This window comes from Choloepus didactylus, chromosome 5 (assembly GCF_015220235.1).
Source record: "Choloepus didactylus isolate mChoDid1 chromosome 5, mChoDid1.pri, whole genome shotgun sequence".
NCBI lineage: Eukaryota > Metazoa > Chordata > Mammalia > Pilosa > Megalonychidae > Choloepus > Choloepus didactylus.
In genome coordinates, this window is record NC_051311.1 from 95,056,674 (window position 1) to 95,081,696 (window position 25,023).

A 25,023-nucleotide genomic window follows, 5' to 3' on the forward strand; every position below is an offset into this window, starting at 1 on the left:
AACTCAAAAAATCAGTTTCCAGAAAAGCAATATGAATAGACAGGGGTAGGGGAAAAAGTGGTGCATGGAAACATGCTATGTGATGTCGACTCCAGGCAAGGACAGTGCTTGGGATAGTCCTAGGGAGATACAGGATTTACATATGGTGCTTCAGAGAAACAATGAGTCATGTAGACAGAATAATCCAGAAATAAATTGTGATCCTGGAAGACAGAGCATCAGGAAATAGAAGAAGATCCCTCCTCACTCCAGTCAATCTTGCTAAGAGCTAGAAATTGTTCTAGAAACCGTCTACATTAATTTGTCCTCCACTCTAAGAATACAAGAAAGTTTCTGTCAGCATTCAAGTAGGCAGTGAGAGACACTAAAAGAAACCTATGTCCCATTTTAATAGGTTAAACAAGACCTATTAAATTGGATTGAGAACTCCGTATTCAAGGATGAGCACGTAGAATGGCATACAAGTAAACAAACAACCCCCATCTTGAATAAAGGAAACAGATGCAAACAAAGTGTGACTTATGAAAGAAGTTCTTCATCATAGAAGAATAGGGAATTATCCTAAAATACTTCTTTAAATTATTTTGCTATATCAAGAAGAATAAATCATTTTTAAAAAACCCAAACTGAAGCAGACAATCTAATTGGAAATATTTAGTCACATAGATAACTTGTTAAGCTTTATAACATTTTAAGGATAAAGAAATTATCTTATTAATATCCTGGCCCAAAAAATGTACAGGTTACCTAGTGACTAGAACCAATACAAAAAACCTAAAACAAATTCCAGACTAACTTTAAAAGTAAGCATTTGCAACATCAAATACTGAAAGACAATGGAGAAGTGTTCATAGAAGCTTTTCTTTTCTTTTTATCTTTTCTGCATAGTGAAAAAGCCAGAGGAGTAGGTGAAAAATATTCTTGACCCAGTTAAAGTATTTTTCATTTTCTGATATGATAGGCCTCATATTTTATGGCATAGACACAGGACTTTTAAAAAGTTTACTCAAACACATTATCTGGGAGCCAAGAAATAAATTAAAATTGATAAATAAAAAATGAAAAATTTGGAATAAATTTTCTTATAGTGAGCCTTGATATAAGTGAATCCAATTAAGTTCTGTACAAATGGTACTATAATTTAATACAAGTATAATAAATGTCACTTCAAAAAAAGATATATTATTAGAAAAATAATTATAGAATAATCTACACTTTGAATCCTGTACTAAATTAACAAAGATCTAAGCATAGGGATGGAGTCAGTAGGAAACACATTAAATTTCTTGTCTTATATAAGGAAGTTAAAAGTCACGTTCTTTTTTGAATTTAAAACTAAAATAATTATGTCATCAAGACTACAAAGTAAACCCAGAACAAATTTGTTAAATGCAGCATTCTTTTAAAGTTACTATTGAATAAAATAACAAAGAAGACATGATTTACCTTTCAAAAGACTTAACACAAAGATAAGAACAAACACAATAGCACAACACAATAGCAAGTTAATGTGAATTCAGTTATTACAATAAGCATAAATGGTTTAGATATCAACAGGCAAAGGCCATCAGATCTCACTAAAAATAAATTGAAGTATGTATTCCTTCAAGAAACACAATAAAACAAAATGAAAAAGGTTTAAATATAAAAATGCCATGTCATATTTTTTGGCTTCATCTGTCTGGACAGAATACTTTTTTCAGACCATTGCAGCTATGTATGAACACTGTGACGGTTAAGTTCATGTGTCAACTTGGCTAGTTATGGTGTCCAATTGTTTGGTCAAGTAAATGCTGATCTGATTGTTGCTGTGAAGATGTTTGCTGTGAAGATTTTTCATGGATTTGAATCATTAGTCAGCTGATTGCATCTATGTCTGATGACATCTACAGTCAACAAAGGAGATTGCCTTCAGCCGTGAGACAAGTCTCATCCAATCACTTGAAAGCCTTAAAGGGAGAACTAATGACTTCAGCAGTCAGAAAGAATTTCTATCTCTACTTCAGCCAGCCAACTTCTCCTGGGGAATTCACTGACACCTTCATCAGATTTCCAACTTGCAGCCTGTCCTATGGAATTTGGACTTGCCAATCCCAAAAGTCATGCAAGCCAATTCCTATAATACATCTCATAATATTTATATCCTGTTCATTCTGTTTCCCTGGAGATCCCTGACTAATTCAGATACTAACCAACTTCTTCTGGACACAATCTAAGGTACTTTGCCTTATGTCTCTGAAAGTATCTCTTGCTTCCTGTCTCAGGCTTTTCTTTTGATGCTGAGGCATGGGATGCAATGCTGATTTTTGGCCCCCTTTTTCATGAGCAACCCAGGTGTGCAAGGGAATTAATTTCCCATGGGGTGTAATTTTGTCCAATAAGAGACAAGAAAGAAGGTATAAGTACTAGGTCTTCCTTTCCTGGATAAAAGACTCCAGCATGAATTCATTTTGTGGCTACATGGATGAGCCACCACTCATGCTTTATACCAGCCTAGCAAGTTAACTAGCATATCCTTATATTGGCTTTCAACCTTCCCTCCTTCACTCCCTTTTTTCCTCACTCCTTTAACCTGGGACTGCATTATCTTAAAAGGTAATAATATATGTCTCTGCCTTAGGCTTTGTTTTCTAGAGACCTCAGGATAAGACAGTTGATAAACGTTCCTATTAAGTATAGACCATAATATGAGATTTTAGAGCTAGACTCCTTACTAACCTAATACTAATAAGGATACCAGTGCTAGTGGTAAGAAGGACGGTGAAAATTTTAGCTAGAAGTGGCATCACAATTGCTAAGGCTTGCACCTTGGTAAATTTGAATAAAGTGCAGCTGGAAAAAGAGGCATTGGAATTTGTTGTGGTTGTGGTAACTGAAAAACAATAACTATACGGAGTTTGTGGGCAGGCTCTGTTTAAGGCATTTTATACTCTGAAAAAAATAAAAGGCTAAACTCAGAACAGATAAGTGTCAACACAAAGTACCATGTGAAATCAGGTAGTGTCCATGATGATTTCTAGGGAGGCTCTCATCTCTTGTTGCAACAGGCAGAATGTGCTAAAAATCAGGCTTATAATCTAATTGAAAAGGTAAGAAAGCCTCAATACTCCCAGAATGCATAGCCTTAAGAGGTCCCCTATGCTGCAGTTTGGGGATTTATCAGAAAAAAATATGATCTTGAGATCTGGAATAGGGTCATTTGGATAGAGAAACCTGCAATTCAGGAAACACCAAATTCCCTTGAATGTCCAGCTGGCAGAAGAAGCCTTCTTCCCCTAGGCATAGGAGACCATGCCATGACCTCATTTGAGACAGGTGCCTCTCATGATAATGCTTCCCCTCATGACTCACCCCAATTCCCATCATAGCCTCTAGCCAATAGCCAGGGTCAGGTCTCAGCACAGCCTGAGCAAGGAAGCACAATCCATTCTCCACAAGGAAATAGCATACATACCAAAGGAACTGCCAGTCCTGACTAATGAGTACTAGAAGAAACCTGAGAAGCAAATGCAGGAGTAGTACTTCAGAGAGCTATGCCAAAAGCAGTGGAATATAAGGCAGGATATGGGGGAATTTACTGAATAGAGGCACTAACATGAGCCTCAGAATTTTATGTTCTGGCAATGACACTGAAGTCTATCGTAAAACATTTTGCTGTTTCTTGAAGTGTGGACATCTAACTTTGATTAAAAAAAGATATCTGGAATGTCCTTGGCATGGTATTTAGGAAGAGATCTGAAAAAAATGGATTTACTTTGTAACACCTAGGCTCCCACAACCTGATGAAGATTCCAGGATGGATGTAGAGGACACTCCCTTCTCCAAGGTGATTAGGAATGCACTGCTCAGGGGCCACCAACATCTTTAAGAAGCATGGTCATGATTGTGCCTTATAGACTGTGGTTGATGGTGGCAGTTGTTGATATGGAACCGAGCTCTCTGGTATCAGTGGGGATGATGGGGTTCTGGAATAGGTGAGGCCAGACTCAGCATTCAATTTTCAGTGGCAAGGTGGATTTAATTACCAGATTTACTATCAATTTGCCTTTCCCTTCAGGGATCTGTGGTAATAGCTAATTGGTCATGGTGGTTTTAGAAATGAGATATATAGGGAGTTGCCTATGAAAGACAGAAAGAGAAAACAGTGAGAGGATTAGCAGAAGGCTAACATCAACTGCTAAAATGCAAAATCGTGATTCCTCTCCCAATTTCCATATCTAAGTCAGTTCTCACATTCAAAGCCCACTGATTGAAGAGCATGGTTCCCTTGAGAAAGCAGCCTTAAATACCACCTGAAGTACATATAGTAAATATTCTCCCATTTATTCTTCAAAGGGAACTGTTACCATTTCCAAGGCAACTGAAAACTGCAGAATAGGAAAACCCAGATATTTCTAGGAACGTTAGATAGGAGGTCTGAGGTGACACTGATTCCATGAGATCTGAAACGCCATCATGGCTTATGGTTAAATGGGATCTTACAGAGGCCAGATGATAAATGTAGTTTGGGCCCAAGTCCATCTCACAATGCATCCAATTATCTTTCTATCTAACCAGTGGTAATCTCCTTGGTCCCCATGTGCATAAGTCAGAGAGAAATATGTGGCAGTTGGCAGAACCCTAACATTTTGTCTGGTATAATAAGATTCATTAAGGTATCAAGAGCCAAGTAGAAGCCTCAAAAACTAGTACCCCATTGTAACCAAAATTTTAAATCAGAAGTGATACAATAATCAAAGAAGAATACAGAGATTGGTACCACTATCAAAGATTTAGAGGATGTCAGGGTGATGGCCCACATCATATTTTCATTCAATTCACCTCTACATCCCCTGAAAAAAATGAAACAGATCTTGGCAGATGGCAGTTTAGTACTATAAGTTTATCCAAATGCCAGCCACAACCAAAGCTTCACTGGTGCTGTCTTACAGCATCTGCCACAGAAGCTGTGATTGGAGTCAACACTAGTTAAGTTACAGTAGATGAATACAGTCTTTAGCACATTTTTTAGGGCTACTGACCTCATGGATATATATTATTTTGAATTCCTTTCAATAGGAAGGAAGTAGTTCTCTTTTTCTTTACACAGCAAGAACTGCAGTACACATTTTCTCTCTAGGCCAGGCATATGATAAACTGTCCTGTTTTATGTCACAGTAGAGAATACAGGTACCTTGATCATCTTGGCATTCTATAGAACATAAAACAAGACCAATATGTTGATGACATCATGAAAACTGAACCCAGTGAGTGGGAAGTGGAAAGTGTATTAGATATCTAAGTAAGGTGCCTGTGTCAGAGGGTAGCAGATGTACTCCATGAGGATTCAGGGGACTGCCACCATTTTAGAGGTCTAGTAGTCAGTGATGTGCACCAACATTTCTTCTACAACTAAAAACAAATTTTCACACTTTGCCTCTGATGCCTTCTGAAAGAGGCATAATGCTTGGCATGCTTCTGATTTTGGAGCTAAGATACTCTAAACTTGAGAATGCTATTCTGACCCATGCATTTGGGACTTGGTCACTGTTGATTTTGAGAAAGGCCTAGAGGAAGAGGATTCTGCAGAATACCCAGCCTGAGGCTCCCAATCACTTGCACCTTTGACTCAGCAGATTTGATGGAGTTAGAGAAATCTGTGGAGAAAAAGGTAGTTGTGCATGTCTCTGATAAGTTCCTAGGATTTTGGAGCAAGAGCAAGCCTTCTCTGGCAGATAATTAGTCTCAATTTAAACAATGATTCCTGGCATGATACTGGGTTTTGGTAGAGACTGGTAACCTGACCACAAGATGCCAAGGGACTATGCCATTGGGACTTCCTATCCTGAGATGGGTGTTATTAGAACATAAGTTTGGAAAGATGCAGTAGCAGTAGTATTTGGATTTCAGCCTGAGCATATCCAGTAAGTTAAACAAGTGGCCCAGAATTTCAGGTCACTTACTTCTGCTGCACTGACATTTCTGTATCAACTTACAACTTGGGCCTCAAGGAGTATTCCCAATTACTGACTAACATAAGAGGAAAAAACTTAGGCTGGTGCAAAGATTGTTGTGATATGCTAATGCTAAACCAAACAGGACTAATGCCAATCCCCCTGCATGTACCAATAGCAGAGAAAAAAGTTACCGTGTTGGTGGAAGTAATCAGCCCTAATTACCGGGAAAAGCTACAACTGCCAACAAAACGTCAAGTTTAAAGTGAGAACTCTCATTTAAGAAGGACGTTATATATGCAGAAAATTAAACTAGGAGGATTGTAATAATCATCATGATGCCAAAAGTATAGCCTCAAAGCATAAAAGTGATAGTTTTTATGTTTTAGATATCATTATGGAAGGACATAGTTAATCAACACACTTTTTATGGAAGTGGATATATGATGAATGGAAAACAATAAAAGTAGAGAAGATTTCAGTGAAATGATTAATATGCTTGAGTTAATAAATATGTCTAAACTTTATATCAAATGAGCATACAATACTCATTATTTTCATGCACACATAAAACATTCACCAATGATGATAATGTACTTGCACCAAAAGGAGTCTAATAAAAGTTTAAATGATTAACAAAATAGAATATATATTCTATAAGTATAATGCAAAAAATTATAAACCATAAAGGCATATTTAGAAAAAAATCTTTGTTTCTAAAAACTGGCATGCTATCATTTATCCCTTGGTTTAAACCAGAATTATACGATAAAATCTGAAATTCAGAATTGGATGATAAAGCACCAAGGGTCAAAATCTATTTGCTATTGAGCTGTAAAGAAAATGTCTCAATTTATAAATATCAGAATATAACAAAAAGATGGAAACAAATGAACTAAATTTTCACTCAGTTAGAAAAATAGTAACAGAATAAATATAGAACAAAAAGGAAAAGAGTATATAGTGATAAGAATTGATAAATCAATGAAAAAGAAACAATTAGAAATGAGGCAATTGGAAAAGAATAAGAAACAAACCTCTAGTGACACCAATTAATAAAAAAGAGTGAAGACACAAATAAACATTATGCAGTTTGCAAAGGAGAGAATGACTAGCTATAAACAACATTTTAAAAATGCAATTTTATTAAGATATATTCCAATACCATACAATCATCCAAAGTTAAACAACATTTTTAAAGTGTATTATGGACAACAGTATGCCCAAATTTGAAAACTTAGATGAAATGGATATATTTCTAAAAAAAAAATTTATAAAATGACAATGTTGGTCCAAGAAGAAGTTAAAAGAGAAGAAATAAAATATTGAAGTGTGTGTCCCCAACCCCCCTCCAAAAACAAACAAACAAAAAGAGACAGAAAGAGAGAGCCAAGACCGGATGCTTTTACATGTACTCTGTAAGTGCTCAAGGAACAGGTATTTTATACAATTTTCCTCAAAAAATAAAAAAGGGGGAAAGCCACCCAATATATTTTATAAGGTTAATATGATCTGGATAAGGACTGCATAGGACAACTAAATTTTTGGTCAATTTCACTCATGAATATAGAAGGAAAGATAGTTAATTAAATCCCACAGTGTATTAAAAATACACTGTGGTCAAGTGAAGTTTATTCAAGATATGTAGGGATTATTCCACTTAGAAAATCTAATTATGTAATTAATAGCCGCTACTTTAAATGATTAAAGGAGAAAATAAACGTGATTTCTCAACTCATGCTGCAAAGAGCATTTAATACAACTTAACACACAGTTAAGATAAAATTTCTTAGTATGTGAGGAAAACGAAACAAAATTATTTAATACAAACAATGGTATCTACCATTTATCTACAGCAAGCATCATGTTTAATAGACAAAGTTTAGATATATTCTCTCTCAGGTAGGTGTCAAGACAAAGTCCTTGCCTTAATCAACAAAGGCCTCAGGTCCTAGGTAAGATGTTAAAACAAGAAAAAATAGTAAGAGAAAAAGAGAATAGGAAACATGGGCAAAATTGTTGTTATGTGCAGATGATATGAATATCCTCATGGAAGACCCAAAGGAATGTATAGATGAAACACAAGGATTAATATGAAAATCCAGTCAATTTAATAGATGAAGGAATAATATAATAAAACCCATGTAAGCACCATCCCAGAAATGAAAATTGCTATCATATTGTCAAGTTTGAAACATTTAAAATAAAAGGATACATTTACAAGCAAGTTCATGGTAGCTTTGTATGCAAGTGCAAACAATCTCTTTTACACTAAAAAGGTAAAGCTGAAAGAACAATACTCACCTTACCTGTTCCTCTGCTCTGCAAAACTTTTCAATGAGCTCAATCCAGATTTTTCCTCCAAAAGTCTGCTAGAGTAAAACACACTATTTCCCTCAGACAATCAGCACATATTCAGGCAGACATAAAAATATACATTTCTAAAATTCATAGTTTATTAGAAGGATTTTTACCTTAAAATCAGAAGGAATTGATTTATTAAAAAAGACTACTTGGAAAGGAGGACTGAGTGGATACTAGTGAACTATAGGTATGCTTTGCTTGAAAAAGCTTTGTTTGAAGAAGCTGATATATAGAGCTTCCAAGCAGACTTTAGGTATGAAACCTTTTTTGGAGATGAATGAAATCCATGTCAAAGACCCAGTTAACAGGAGGCTCAGTAAGGGCTTTTGTGGTATTTATGATCAATTTGGATATAAGTCCTATCAGCTCTGTGGACACCAGTTTATCCCATGGTTGTAAAAAATGCATTTATTTATGCTTCTTTGCTGGCTCTTCAGTCTGGCCACTTCGTGTTAATTGAAGTTTTTCTGACACTTTCCCCAAGTAAATTTGAATCCCTCAATAATGAGACTTTTCTTATTTGGCTGGTAAGATAAGGGAGATCATCTCCGAGGCCTGAGAACAAGTGAGGGAAAAAATTGGGGGTAGAGAGCTTGAGAGGTTTCTGAAGTTTTGGAAGAGCTGCTGTTGGGAACAACATAGGGTAGGTAATGAAATATGGTTACAGGAAATTTCAAACTGTGCTCAGGGTCAAAATACGTATGTATATGTTAGAAGAACTAGGAGAAGGGAGTCATCAGCTAAATATGTGACTCAAAATATAAGAAGCAAATGAGGAAATTTCCACAGACGGTGAATGACATGAGATGATAGGCCCTCATAGGTCATATGATCTTCTTACACACTATGAAGGGATAATACTAAGCTAAATAAAAGACTTAATAAAAGTTGCCCATGAAGGGGTTTGCCTTAATAGTAATATTTAACTAAGATCATCCATAAACAGGGGATTCTGCTTTGTTTTTCCAGCCCTCAAGCCAACTTTCAGTCATGTCTGTTGCTTGCTTCTTTGGGCAGTGATCTTTTTCCAAATCTTAAATTTAGTCCAAAATGAAATAGCAATTTTACTTCAGTAACTACATGAATGGTGCCACGATATGGGCAATGAAGGTATTCTAGGCCCACGCCTCAAACTCCAGCATGACACTGGAGCCATCTATGCTTTCTGCTGCGCCAGAGTAGATTTTAACCAAAATGGTCAGAAAGTTGAAATAATCAAAGGAGTACCTTCAGAAAATTACCTTGTGAGCAGCACACAGGATGGAGTGAGACTAGTTAGGAGGTTCTTCGTAATAGTCCAGTGAAAGGTGACTATACTTAGGTGAAGTGGTAAGAATGGAAAAGATACAAGGAGTAAAAAGTTATGTTAAAAGAGGAATAAGCAAAACTGATTTACTTAATGTGAAATTGGGAATGAGGAAGAAGTTAAAGTTATTACAGTTTGAACCGGATATGTGATAATGATGGTGCCAGTGCCATTGGTAGGAGAACTTGGGTCAGATGTGCATAGAAAGGTTTTGGCAGCAAAGGTGTTGTACAAGAGTTTGGGCACTTTGTTGTTGTCTCTCTACTCTTCTCCCTCTGGGTTTTCCTTTCATGCCGCATTGGCAACAGACAGGAAAGGGGATGAAATGTGGGTACACAGTGAGTTGACTTATGTTTGCCACAATGGCAGTGGGAGAAATGACAGGCATAAGTAAGATGCAGGATATGCTGACTTATAGGTTCCATGTATTTCTTTTTGTCTATGATCTAAGCCATCCTTATAAGACCTTACTCTCTGATCTTTTACATAACATCTTTCAACTACATGAGATTAGCAAATCTGTATATAGTCTTTCCCTCATCATCCTTATATCTTATATCTCATCTGTATTTGAAATCTCTTAGTGTCTCACTGACTTAGACATGTCCTTCTTATTAGCTGAGAAATCCATTTCTCTCAAAGAAATATATTCAATTTTTTACTGCAAACCTAATAGCAAAACAGTCTTCAACATACAAAACTTCCTTCATGGATCTTTTCAGTTCCTACCTAGTCCTCCTAAATTTATTATCTCCCTATACATAAAATCTACCTCTGTACCTTTTGACTCCTAGTCTCCTGATCACTACATTCCGACACTCATAGAAATACTTAGCTGGCATTTGTATTGTCAGGATTAAAATAGAGGAGCAAAGTCAGAGATAAAGATTTAGAACTTATCTGCATAATGGTTTTGGTCACTAGGGGGAATATGAGCAGAGAAGAGAGTAGAAACTTGCACAGAGTAAGAGAAGAAAGCCATGGATGGATCCTTGAAAAACATTCATATGTGGCAGCATTGAAGAGGAAGAAGACCCAGAGAAGGGGAGAGAGACAAGAAGAAAAGAAATTAAATAATTACCAGAATAGCTTCCAGTCAATCAAGATGGAAGAATAAGATGCTCCAGGATGCTGTTCCTCATAAAGTCTTTGAACAACTAGCAAAAACTGGCAAAGTCATTTTTCTCAGAACTCTGGAAACAATTATTGTGCTGCAGTACCTTCATGAGTGACAAATGTCAAGAAAATGCAGCTTTAAAAGAAGGTGGGAGTAGCTCACGGAGCTCTTGTGGGCCCTCCCACACCTTCTCCCCACTATGGGGAGAAGCCAGCCTGAACTCCCATTGTGAGTCCCTGGCACTGTCCCAGTGTGCCCCTATGTGCATACTGTACTAACTGTATATAGTGCCAGTGTACCAGTGGCAGCCTGAAAGACTGAACCAGGAAACTCATCTCAGCTCTCCCTCCCAGAATTTGCCCTGCAGGCAGAGGCAGCACATGGAGAGCTAAGACATTGTAAAAAACAATTAAGAAAAAGTGCTAAGGGGCAAAGGGTTACCTGCTTTGAGTCCTTCAAAAGATCATGAAGGAGGGAGAGAAGATTTATTTTTAGGGAATTGAGGGGGCATTTAAATTCCTAGAAATGGGGGGATTCCTAAGACCATGAGCAGGCACAAGCCCAGGACAAGATGCAGGTTCAGAAAGATGGAGTGGACTCTACACTTCACATATGGCTTAGGCTAAACCTCTAGATAGGATGGATGACTAAACTCTGAAGGAGAGCATGAATGAATGCAGAACTATTTTGCAAAGAGATTATGAAATGTGTTTTTTGTTTTTTGCATTGATTTGTATGTTTCTGTTGAGTCCTGGCACTCAAGGAACTCTCTGCCAAATCACTAGGTGCATACCAATTTAAGGGACAGCTCAGGGACTAAATCTTAGAGATAGCACTATAAAATAGCAAAATGTACAACATGCAACAAAATATAAGATGAGCAAAGAAACAGGAAATAATTGCTCATCCAGAAAACAAACCAAAATTCAAGAAACAATCAATGAAGACAAACATTCCAAGAAGAGTTAATACTAATCCTGCTCAAACTCTTCCAAAAAAATTGATGAGGAGTAAATACTCCCTATCTCATTCTAATACCACAGCCAGGTAAAGATTTCACAAGAAAAGAAAGGTAAAGACAAATATCACATATGAATATAGATGCAAAATCCTCAAGAAAATACTAGTAAATGAATTCAAACAGCACATTAAAAAATTCTTATCCCATGATCAAGTGGAATTTATCCTGGGTATGCAAGAATGGTTCAACATAAGAAAATTGATTCATATAATAGCCCACATTAATAGAATAAAGGGATAAAAAATCTCATGATTATCTCAATCAATGAAGTAAAATGCATTTGACAAAATCCAGCATTGCTTCTTGAAAAAAAACACTTAGAAAACTAGGAATAGAAGGAAATGTTCTCAACATGGCAATGGCAGTATATGTAAAACCCAAAGTTAACATCATGCTCAATGGTGAAATTGAAAGCTTTCCCTCTAAGATCAGGAAAAAGACAAGGATATCCACTGTTACCAACAAGAGTCAACATTGTACTGCAAGTTCTAGCCAGAGCAGTTAGGCAAGAAAAAGAGATAAAAACATCTAAATTTTTATAGAGCTAATAAACAAATTTAACAAAGCGGAAAGGTACAAGATAAACATACACAAAAATAAGTAATGTTTCTATACCCTATTAATGAACAATTTGAAGAAGAATTCAAGAAAAAAATTCAAGAAAAAATTCACTTACAGTATAAAATGATATAAAAGAATAAAATATTTAGGTATAAATTTAAAAAAGGATATAAATACTTGTATGCAGAAAGTTACAATGCACCAATACAGGGGAGGAGGGAGCAAGATGGCAGCATAGAGAGGAGTGGAATTTAGTTAGTACCCTGGAACAATTAATGAACAACTAGGAACAACTAGTAAATAATTTGGAATAACTGCTGGGAGACAACCATGACTGTCCACATATTGTACAACAACCTGGATTGGGAGAAATGCCTGGGATTGCAGCATAAAATCTGTAAGTAAAATCTGTGGAACTTGCCAGGAGCCCCCTCCCCCCATGGCAGGCTTAGCTGCAAAACCTCAATGTGGTAGAGAACGGCACTCTCCCAGCAAGTGAATATAGCTCACTGAGCTCCAACTGGGGTTTTAATTAACAAATGTGGACTGCTGAATACAAGCTACCACCTCCCAACAAGCAGACAGAGTCTTTTAGGGACATCTGACCTTGAGGAACCAGAAAACTCATCTGTCCCACAAGGGAGAGCCCAGAAGACCAGATGTTACCTCTGGCTGACAAGTGAAACTGGAGACCATGTACTGGCTCCAAAAGGGGGCTTTCTGTCCCTTTCTCTCTTTCTCAACCTGAGGGGCTCAGAGGAGAGAGCCACAACATTTTCAGTTCACAGCAATCTGATCCAGACAGGGGTGGAGATAACAGAGTCAGAGAGACTATTCAAATGCAGATGATAACTCCCTAGGGGGTGTATCTTCCTTAAGAGTAAGGAGGCAGGGCCCAACTTTCCCTTCAGAACCAGACCCAGAGACTGCAGGAAAACAACCAACACAGAAACTGAAAGGACCACATCTCCTTACACCAGTCAGGAGTCACAGGTTGAGAGGCACCACCTGCTGGGAAGGTTAGGAAAAGCACAGCGACTAGAGACCTCATAGGAAAGTCTGTCATTCTTCAAAGATACACCCTGAATATAACCTCATTCTGAACCCGTTCTGGTCTGGGAAAATCTGACTGGGGTAGCCAAGGAAACCAGATGCCTAGACAACAGAAAACTACAATCTATACTAGGAAAAATGAAGATATGGCCCAATCAAGGGAACAAGCTTACAGCTCAGTCAAGATACAGTTGAGATATTGTTTCATTTTCATGAAACAATCTATTAAAGACTTTCAAAGAAATATGCTAAATCAAATAAAAAAACCAAGTCAATGAAGTCAGGGAAGATAACAAAAGAGATGAAGGCTATAAAGAAAACACTGGGTGAATATAAGGTAGAAATTGAAAGTTTGAAGAAACAACTGACAGAATTATGGAAATAAAAGGCACAACATGAGATGAAAAACATAATGAAGACTTACAACAGCAGATCTGAAGAGGCAGTAGAAAACACTCAGGAACTGGAGAAGAAGACATGTGAAATCCTATGCACAAAAAAACAGATAGGGAAAAGAATGGAAAAATATGAGCAATGTCTCAGGGAATTGAATGACAACATGGGAACACATGAATGTGTACATGTCATGGGTGTCCCAGAAGGAGAAGAGAAGGGAAAAGGGGCAGAAGCAATATTAGAGGAAATAATCAATGAAAATTTCCCATCTCTTATGAAAGACATAAAATTACAGATTCAAGAAGTGCAGCATACCCCAAACAGAATAAATCCAAATAGACCTACACCGAGACACTTAATAATCAGATTATCAAACATCAAAGACAGAGACAATCCTGAAAGCAGCAAGAGAAAAGCAATCCATCACATACAAAGGAAGCTTGATAAGACTATGTGCAGATTTCTCAGTAGAAGCTATGGAGGTAAGAAGTGGTTTGCTATATTTAAGATACTGAGAGAGAATAACTGCCAATCAAGAATTCTATATCTGGCAAAACTGCCCATTAAATATGAGGGGGAGTTTAAAATACTCTCTGACAAACAGACACTGAGAGAGTTTGTGAAAAAGATACCTGCTCTACAGGAAATACTAAAGGGAGAACTACAGACAGATAGGAAAAGACAGGAGTGAGAGGTTTGAAATACAATTTTGAGTGAAGTACACTGAACAAAGATGACTGTGAGTATGGTTGAAAGAGGAAGGTTAGGAGCATGTGGGACACCAGAAGGAAAGAGGAAAGATAAAGACTGGGACTGCATAACTCAGTGAAACCTAGAGTGCTCAACAATTGTGATAAAACGTACAAATATGTTTTTATATGAGGAAGAGCAAATGGTTATCAACCTTGCAAGATGTTAAAAATAGAGTGGTATTGGGGGAAAAATACAATCAATGCAAACAAGAGACTATAGTTAACAGAAACATTGTATTATGCTTCTTTAATGTAACAAAGGCAATATACCAAAGCTAAATGCCTTTAATAGGGGGACATAAGGGAGGTGTATGGGACTCTTGGCATTGGTGATGTTGCCTGATTCTTTTATTCTACTTTAGGTTAATGCTGTCTTTCCTTTTGTTGCTTTTTAGCTGTCATGTTTTTTTTTTTTTTTCTTTCTTTTTCTTTTTCTTTTGTCTCTCTACCTTCTTTGACTCTTCCTCCTTCTTTGTGGAAGAAATGGCAATGTCCATATATAAATAGTGGTGAGGGTGGTGAATACATAAATACATGACTATACAGGGAACCACTGATTGTTTACCAAGGACAGAAAGTATGGTGGGTGAACAAAACCATCTTAAAAAAAAAATGGATTGATGACAAATCTTTGAGGACCCTACATTGAGTGAAATAAGTCAGACACGTAAGGACAAATATTGTAGGGTCTCACTGATATGAACTAATTATAATATATAAACTCATAGACATGAAATATAAGTTACCAGGATATAGAATGAGGTTAAAGAATGGGGAGTGGTTTCTTATTATAAGCAGAATGTTCAACTAGGTTGAACTTAAGTGTTTGGAAATGGACAGAGGTGACGGTAGCATGTTATTGTGAGAATAACTAACAGTGCTGAATGTTATGTGAATGTGGTGGAAAGGGGAAGCTGAGAATCACATATGTCACCAGAAGGAAAGCTGGAGGTTAAAAGATGAGAATGCATAAAACAGTGAATCTTGTGTTGGACAATCTCCATGATTAACCGTACAAATATTAGAAGTCTCTTTCGTGAACTAGAACAAATGTATGACACTATAACTAGAAGTTAATAATAGAGGGGCATATAGGGAAAAAATATACCTATTGCAAACTATATACTACAGTTAGTGGTATTTTAACATTCTTTCATCAATAGTAACAAATATACTGTACCAAAACCATGAGTCAGTAATGGAGGGGCGTTGTTAGGGGTATGGGAGGATTTGAGTTTTCTTTTTTTGTCTTTATTTCCTTTCTGGAGTAATGAAATGCTCTAAAAATTGAAAGAAAAAATAATTGTGGTGATGGATGCACAGATGTATTATGGTACCATGGGCAATTGATTGTGCACTTTGGATCTTTGGATAATTGTATGGTATGTGAACAATCTCAATAAAATTAAATTACAAAACACTAATACCAGAAATTATAGAAGATGAAAATAAATGGAAGGACACTCTATGTTCATTGTTAGAAGACTAAATATTGTTAAGATGTCACTTATATCAAAAATGATGTATAGATTCAACAAAATAACCAAATTATGCTAGTATCTGTTCAAATACCTGCTTTCAATTTTTGTGTGTACACACCTACAAGTGGGATCACAGATCATATGATAATTCCATACCTAACTTTCTGAAAAACTGCTAAGCTGTTTTCCACAATGGCAGTACCATTTTGCATTCCCACCAAAAAGTAAAGGGTGTTCCTGTTTCTCCAGATCCTCTCCAACACTTGTCACTTTTCATTTTGTTAATATTAGCCATTTTAGTGGTTGTGAAATGATGTCTTATTGTGGTTTTGATTTGTATTTCCCTAATGGCTAATGATATTGAGCATCTTTTCTTGCTTTTTGGCCATTTGTTTATCTTCTTCAGAGACATTTTTATTCAAATCTTTTGCCCATTTTAAAATTGGGCTATTTCTCTTTTTATTGTTGAATTGTAGGATTTCATTATATATTCTGGATATTAAACCATTATCAGATATGTAGCAATTTTTAAGCTTCCTCTAGGATTCTATATGGAAAAAAAAATTGGCCATTAAAGGCTAATGGTTTTTCTGTTTGAAAGAGTGGTAGTAATAAGCCCCACATTTCCTGTGCACAGGTTAGAAGCAGAAGAAGGTATTAAGTGGGTAATGAGAACATTCAACATTCTAATGTAAAGCAGTTTCTCCACTGTCAACACAGTACTCAAAACAGACTCTGTTGCCTTGAGGACATGTCTTTTGTTTCTTAATATGACTCTGGGGTCTATTATTACTGAAAATTAGTGTTTGTTCTCAGATGATGTGTATGCCTGTGTGTGTCTGTATAGATGTGTGTGTGTGTGTGTGTGCGTGTGTGTATTTGCATGCCAATATTTTGTACAATTCCTGATGAATAGGAATGTACCACTGACTGAGAGACTTTGCCCTGCCATGCCCACCCCAGAATGGTATTCAGAATGGCATTCTGAAGCTCATCTGCTCCCAGTCATATTATTCTACACTTAATAACTCAGATTTTGAAAACTGTACTATTGCAAATTATCATGTTCTATGTTTTGCACTATTGGGAAAATTGGGATGTCAGCAATGAATCTTCAGGAATACTATTCCCTCCCCAATTCTGCTGTGGACAGTGAATCAGCAGAGGAGAAATTTGGAAAGGCATCACTGTCCTTATAAAATTCTGAGCCTTAATTCCTCACAAAATCAGCATGAGCATATATAGAAGTAACCAACTCCATTAATATCTTGGTGGCTAATTAAAGGGAATCACAATGTAGGTGAACATTTAAAATCACCAACTAAGTATCCCCTTAACCATAATTTCCAAAAAGTGTATGGATTCACAGGTGGTCTTCTCACAGGTAAAACTTGGTTTAAGAAGGCATTTTCTTCTCTCTATCTCAAAATCAGCTGTTTTATTTCTTCTTCTTTCATATAGAGTAAAGAATGGTTAGGGATGCATCGAGAAACAAGGGCATGCACAGGTAAAAGAGGAAATACTCTTTGTGCCAAAGAAGTTAAATGATATTTAGAGGATTTGAAAATGGAAGAACTGCCTAAAATCCTAACTGGGAGGATCTTCATTTCAAAAGGTGGAAGCTATCTGAATGGCTTTATAAGAGATAGGACTAGTGACTTATTTTGGCATCCACATAGTGAAGTCTCTCCAAATGGTTCTAGTTACTGTGCTTTAGAAAACTTGTGCCAAGCCTTCTTGACAAAGGAATTTCAATTTACCTGTTAATTTACTTTCACACTTTTTTTAGCACCAGAGACAACAGATTTCCTAAGTCTATAACGGCATATGAAAATCAACCATAGTTTGAGTTTTGATATCTAGTGAGTTGTATAGAAGTTGTTCATTTTAACTTATTATAGATTCAAAAATTAATATTCACTGAACACATTATATGTTGACCTGGGAAATCAGGATGAAGATTTGTTTGAAGCCAAGTATCCTGTCTTTTCATTTTAGAATAACATTCCAAGAAAAGAGGATATCAATTTCAATTAAAGGAATAATAATGATGAATTAATGATTATAGTGTGCAGATCTTAAAAATAAAGGGGAAAAGAGCTTTTAAAAAGAGATACCAGAACAAAAAAATAGGTTTTCAAAGAAAATGTTGTAGGGAGCAGATTCAAGGAATTCAAAGCAATCTTAAATAAGATTGATTTCTCACAAATTTGGAGCTATGTTTTACTTCAAATTGTATTACAATTCTTTTCTCTGCTAAATGGTGATCTTAACTTAAATGCAGAGTCTTATTCGATTATATAAAATGTCTTATAAAATGTCTTCATATGTTGAGTTACAGACATTTGGTCAATAAAAACTGCCTGATTCTGTGAAATAAAGTAGTTTTCTTTTTTATGCATTCAGTAAATGAATAGTCATATGCCACAAGGAAATGAAGTGCCCATATCCTCAACAGAGGCCAAAGCTGGCTCTTGCTAAAGTTAAGAAAATAAAACCTCCTAAGGGCAGATCCGCATTGGGTTCACCACATTCATAGTAAATTCATAATGCTTTATTTCGGCATTTTACATTTGCTGTGGCAGTGACTACTTGCTGCTTATCCCAAATCTACTATTCCTTTCTTTCTTACTAAGAATAGCCTGTATTAAAGAGAGTAGTCACATGTGCAATTTAAAGATGACATTTCCTAGATTTCTTTGCAGCTAAGAGAAATCATGTGACCAAATATTGCATATGGCTGCTTGCAGGAAACTAATCCAGCTTGGAGCTATATCTCTTTAATCCTACCCACTCTTTTCTGCTGCCTTCATTATGGAAATCTTGGCTGGTGTTTCAACAGCTATGTTGGTCCATGTGGTGATCTTGAGGTTTGAAAACTATGTGTAGATTAAAGGAGTCTGGGTACTTGATGGCTGTGGTGGGGCTATACCAAACATTTACTGCTTTCCTCTGGGCTTTTCCATGTGAGTGAGATTATTCTCTATCATGTTGCAGCCACTATTATTTTAGTATTTCTTTCATTTATAACCAAACCTAACCCTCACTGAAACAACCATTTGCAAAATTTTGGATAGTTTAAGAATGATTACAGAAATATGTGCACCTATCAACAGAGTCCCGAAATGCATTAAGCAAAATCTGACAGAATGAGGGCTATACACAATTCAGTAATAATTGGAGACTTGAATACCTCACATTCAATAATTGATAGAAAAACAAGGCAGAATATCAACAAAGAAATAGGAGATATGCATAACACTATAAGTCAATTAGACCTAAAAGATGTCTGTGGAACACTCTCCCCAACAACACAGATATACCTTATTCTCTAGTACACAGAAAACATTCACCAGGCTATGTTAGGTCATAAAGAAAGTCTAAATAAATTTAAAAGAATTGAAGCCATACAACGTATGTTCTCTGACCACAACTGAATAAAATTACATATCAGCAAGAAGGAAATTTGGGGAATTCTTTGATATGTGGAAATTAACCAACACACTCCTAAGTAGCCAATCATTGAAAGAAGAAATCACAAGATACTAGAAAATGTTTTGAGATGTATGAAACTGAAAACACAATATACCCAGACAGGTGGGATGTAGCTACAGTAGTGCTTAAAGAATATTTATAGATATGTGTCCATATTAAAAAAGAATAAAGATCTAAATTTAATAACTTTAATTTCCACCTTAAGAAACCAGTAAAAGAAGAACTAACTAAATACAAACAAGTGGGAGGCAGGGAATAATAAAGATTAGAGTGGAAATAAATAAAGTATAGAAAAAATAGAGAAAATCAATGAAACTTAAAGTTCGTCCTTTGAACAGAGCAACAAAATTGACCCGCTTTTAGTAGACTGAACAAAAACAAAAGAGAGAAAATGCAAATTACCAACATTGAGAATTAAAGGGGGTTGGGGGGTATTACCATTGTCCCTACGGAAATAACAAAAAGGATTACAAGGGAACATTATGAAAAATTGTATGCCAACAAATTAAAAATTGAGAAGTTTGTAGAAATACACAAATTACTGAAACTAACACAAGAAAACAGAAAACTTGAATAAACTGATAAGTAAAGAGACTGAATTAGTAATAATAATAAAGTAAACTCCCCACAAAAAAGAGGCTAAAACTGGACAGTGTCACCAGCAACTGCTACTGTTTTAAAAATATTTAAAGAAGAATGATCACCAATTCTTCACAAATTCTTCCAAAAAAATAGAGGAGAGAAACTGTACCACTTCCTTCTAAAAAATGACTTAGCGGTGAAGGAAAGGAGGATTATAAATGTTGTTTTGCAGTTAAGTTATCTGAAGGTTTATATTTTAAAACCATTGTAAGATACTTATTATTTGCCAATTAATTTATTGAAACTCTCAGCAACTCCCCTTTCATTTCTAGGGACAAACTGGTAATTTCTGTAGTTATTTGGGAGTTTTGGAGCAGTTTCTATGAGGGGAGAAGAATGTGGTTCTATTGCTTGTGCTTGAAATGTCCTAAAGTAATGTATACATATACATGAATACATAGATACATATACATTTACAAATAATTATTCTGTAACTACTGTTACTTACTTCATCAAAATCCTTAATCTTTCCAGATAGGCACTTAGGAAAACTATTTTGGGAAATTCTGTTCTCATTCCAAGTGGCCATGACATTTATCTTGGGTGAGTGGGATAGGAAGAGAGGAGGTGGGGAAATGACTTGTTTTGCGACATATAACCTACTGAAATGATTTTAGATCCTTTACTATCCTTGTAAAAATCCAATCTAAGAGATGAGACACATGGCAGATGATGTGGCTGGAGGTTTTCAAACAATGTTGAAAGAAGTCAGACATTCAGAGAAGTCAGACATATATTTTCTGTTTTGTGAGAAGGCATATTTGAGATTTCCTTGTAAAAGAGGGGTTGGGTCGGGGAACCAGTGGATAACTTAAGGACGTTTGTTAAAAGAGGCACAGGACAAGGAAGGGAAAGGGGAAATGAAGGTGACAGTGAACAGGGTACAACACTTCCACTTTTGAGTGATGCATTCTTCTTCCCTCCTAAAAACATCGTGGAATTCCATACTAGTGCATGCGCATACTGCGCTTTGTTTTCTTTTAAATTTGTTTAAAAAAGCACGTATTATACTTGTCTTTATATGAAAGTGAAAGTTTTGTTTTCTCCACAATACATTATCTGTGAGCATACATTGCATTGCATTCGGGGGTGTCAGAGAGAGTTCCAAGAGGAATTTACTAACTACATTATTTTGCTAATCTCAGCTTTTGCTTTATATAGTTTTTTTTCCATCATTTTTTTATTGTGGAATATAACATATAACATAGAAGTGATAACTTTCCAAGTGCAATTTAACAAGTAGTTAGCAAGTTTCAAAAAATGTTATGGGTTATATTTTCACAGTTTCAGTTATTTCTTTATTGTGACATATAACACATATACAAAAGGGTGATAATTTTCAAATTATAATTTAACAAATAGCTATAGAACAAATTTCAAAGGATGTTATAGGTTACAGTTTCACCATTTCAATTCTTTCCTTCTAGCTATTCCAATACCTTAGCAACTAAGAAGAAGAAAATTAATATATATAGATTCAGTACTCATAATCCTTTGTTAAATTCCATCTTGTATGTTGCTACCCCTTCCTCTAGTTTAATCACTTTCCCTATCTTTAGGGATGTCTAGGTAGTGACCACCCTAAATTGTTCATGTTGAAAAGCGGTGTCAATATTATAGGAATAGGGGATACATCTTGTTGATGTTCTTGAAGAGGCCATTGCCTCTTGGTTTTGGGACTTAGCTGGCATAGGTTCTTTCTGGAGGATTTAACTTTCTGAAGAATAAACAGTGAGTGAAATATTTATAGGCTTTCTGGGTATTCTTTAGGGTTTTTGGTACTACTGTTGACTTGGGCTTATCATACTATGGCCATTTGGTATATTTAGCTGAAGCTTACATAGAAATAACCTCCAAGACAATCTCTTGACTCTATTTGAATTCTCTTAGCCACTGAAACCTTATTTGGTTGCCTTTCTTTTCCACCTTTGGTCAAAAGGCATTCTCAATTCCTCAATGCCAGGGTCAGGTTCATTTCTGGACATGTCCCATGTCATCAGGAAGACTCATTCATCTGGGGAGGGGGATGCTGTCCCACAGCAGGGGAAGGGTGATGAGTTTATTTGCAGAGTTAGAACTTAGAGAAAGTGCACATTTGAGCAACAGAAGAGGTTTTCTGGAGGTGTCTACTAGACATATTTATAGGTGGGCTTAGCATCCCCTTTACAACCCTAAGTTTCACAAGAGCAAGCCTCAAGATCAAGGGCTTGCCTTATAAAGTCGGGAGTTCCTAAGATCACATAGCATATGTTATGTCCACAATAATTCAACCATATCTCATATTATCATCTCTTAGTTGTACAGTCCTCATCATTCTCCATTTTAAATAATTCTCATGACCCAAAACACCTCATAGCTCTTAAATAGCCCTTAAATATTTGTCTTTAGTATTTGAGTGGTACTAGTAAGGTATTCCTATTAATAATAGTCCCTAGTATGCAATAGGTAGATTTTTCCCATATACGATTCTGTCATCAACTCTCTGTACTGTGTCATACCTTAGAAGTATATATCATGCAAGCATCTGTCTATATTTGTAGTGCTGATCTGCGGGATACATACCTTTAAACAACCTTTTCAATCCTATTCACCTTCAATACAGCTCTGGTATTTATAAGCCCATTAACAAACAATCATCACCCCTATCTATTCCCATACCTTTAAATTCACTCTCATTAACATATCTGAACATAGTAGGTTATCACTCCCCCTCACTAGCTTCTGTCTATCACTAGATCCCTAATATTCTACATCATAAGACATTAATTTTACATTGGCATACAATATCTCTCCTTTGTGTCTGATTCATTTCACTAAGCATTATATCTTCAAGGTCCATCCATGTTGCCATATGTTTCAGGATCTTGTTTTTTCTTACTGCTGCATTGTATTCCATCATATTCCATCATTAGTTTATCCACTCATCTGTTGAAGGACACTTGGATTGTTTCTATCTCTTGGCAATTATGAAAAATGCTGCTATGAACATTGGTGTACAAATGTCTGTTCATGTCACTGCTTTCAAATCTTCTGGGTATATACTGATGTTCTGGTTTATTAATACTGCCTTTATGCAAATGCCAGAAAAAGATTGGCTTTTATAAAGGGGGTTTATTTGGTTACAAATTTAGAGTCTAAGGCCATAAAAGTGTCCAACGAACGCATCAACAAGAGGATACCTTCACTGAAGAATGGCCAATGGCATCTGGGACACCTATGTCAGCTGGGAAGGCACATGGCTGGTGTCTGCTGTTCCTTTGCTCCCAAGTTGTGTTTCAGCTCTTCTCTCAGCTCCTGTGCATCCTTAGCTTAGCATCTCCAAATATCTTTCTGACCACAACCCCAAGCATCTCTGAGCTTCTCTGTCAGCTCCCAAAAATCTCTCCAAAAGTCTCTCTCAGCTGTTCTGAGCTCCTTCTGTCTGTGAGCTCTCTTATAGGACTCCAGAGATTTAATTAAGTCCCACCCTGAATGGATGGGGTCCATATCTCCATGGAAATAATTTAATCAAATGTTTCACCCATAGTTCATTGAGTCATATCTCCATGGGTACACTCAATCAAAGGTTTAATGTCTGCCCTCATAAGATTGCATTAAAGAACATGGTTTTTGAGGGACACTATATATCCAGACCGGCACAATTGAGAAGTGGAATTGCCTGATTCTCAGGTAATTCGATATCTAGTTTCCTCAGAGACTGCCAAACTGTTTTCCACAGCAGCTGTACCATTAAGCATTCCCACCAGCAATGAATAAAAGTTCCAATTTCTCCACATCCTCTCCAGCATTTATTGTTTTCTGTTGGTTTAATGGCAGTCATTCTTATTGGTGTGAGATGGTAGCTCATTGTTGTTTTGATTTGCATTTTCCTAATTACTAGTGAAGAAGAACATTTTTTCATGTGTGTTTTTAGCCATTTGTATTTCTTCTTTGGAAAAATGTTTTTTCATTTCTTTTGCCCATTTTACAATTGGGCTGTTTGTACTATTGTTGTTGAATTGTAGAATTTCTTTCTATATAAAGCATATCAGTCTTGTACCAGATATATAGTTTCCAAATATTTTCTCCCATTGAGTTGGCTGCCTCTTCACATTTTTTACAATGTCTTTTGGGGTACAGAAGCTTTTGATTTTGAGTAGTTCCCATTTATCTATTTTTTCTTTGGTTCTTTGTACCAAAGCACAAGGTGAAGGTCTAAGAAGCTACCTCCAAATACTAGGTCCTGAAGATGTTTCCCTATATTATCTTCTAAGAGTTTTACTATGTGGTCTCTTATATTGAAGTCTTTGATCCACTTTGAGTTAATTTTTGTATAGGATGTGAGGTAGGGGCCCTCTTTCATTCTTTTGGTTATGTATATCCAGTTCTCCCAGCCCCAGTTGTTGAAGAAACTGTTCTGTCCCAGTTCAGTGGATTTCGGGGCCTTATAAAATATCAATAGACTATAGATCTGGGGGTCTGTTTCCAAACTCTCAATTTGAATTCGTTGATCAATATGTCTATCTTTGTGCTAATATCATGCTGTGTTGACCACTGTCGCTTTATAGTAGCCTTCAAAGTCTGGAAGTATAAGTCCTCCCACTTTGTTCTTATTTTTAGGATGTTTTGACAATTTGAGGTCCCTTTCCCTTCCAAATAAATTTTATTAACTAGCTTTTCCAAGTTTGCAAAGTAGGTTGTTGGAATTTTGATTGCAATTGCATTGAATCTATACATCAGTTTGGGTAGAATTCACTTCTCAATGACACTCAGTCTTCCTATCCATGAGGATGGAATATTTTCCCACCTATTTATGTCCTTTTTTATTTCTTTTAGTAAAGTTTTGTAATTTTCTGTGTAGAGGTCTTTGACATCCTTGGTTAAGTATATTCCTAGGTACTTGATTTTTTTTAGTTGCTATTG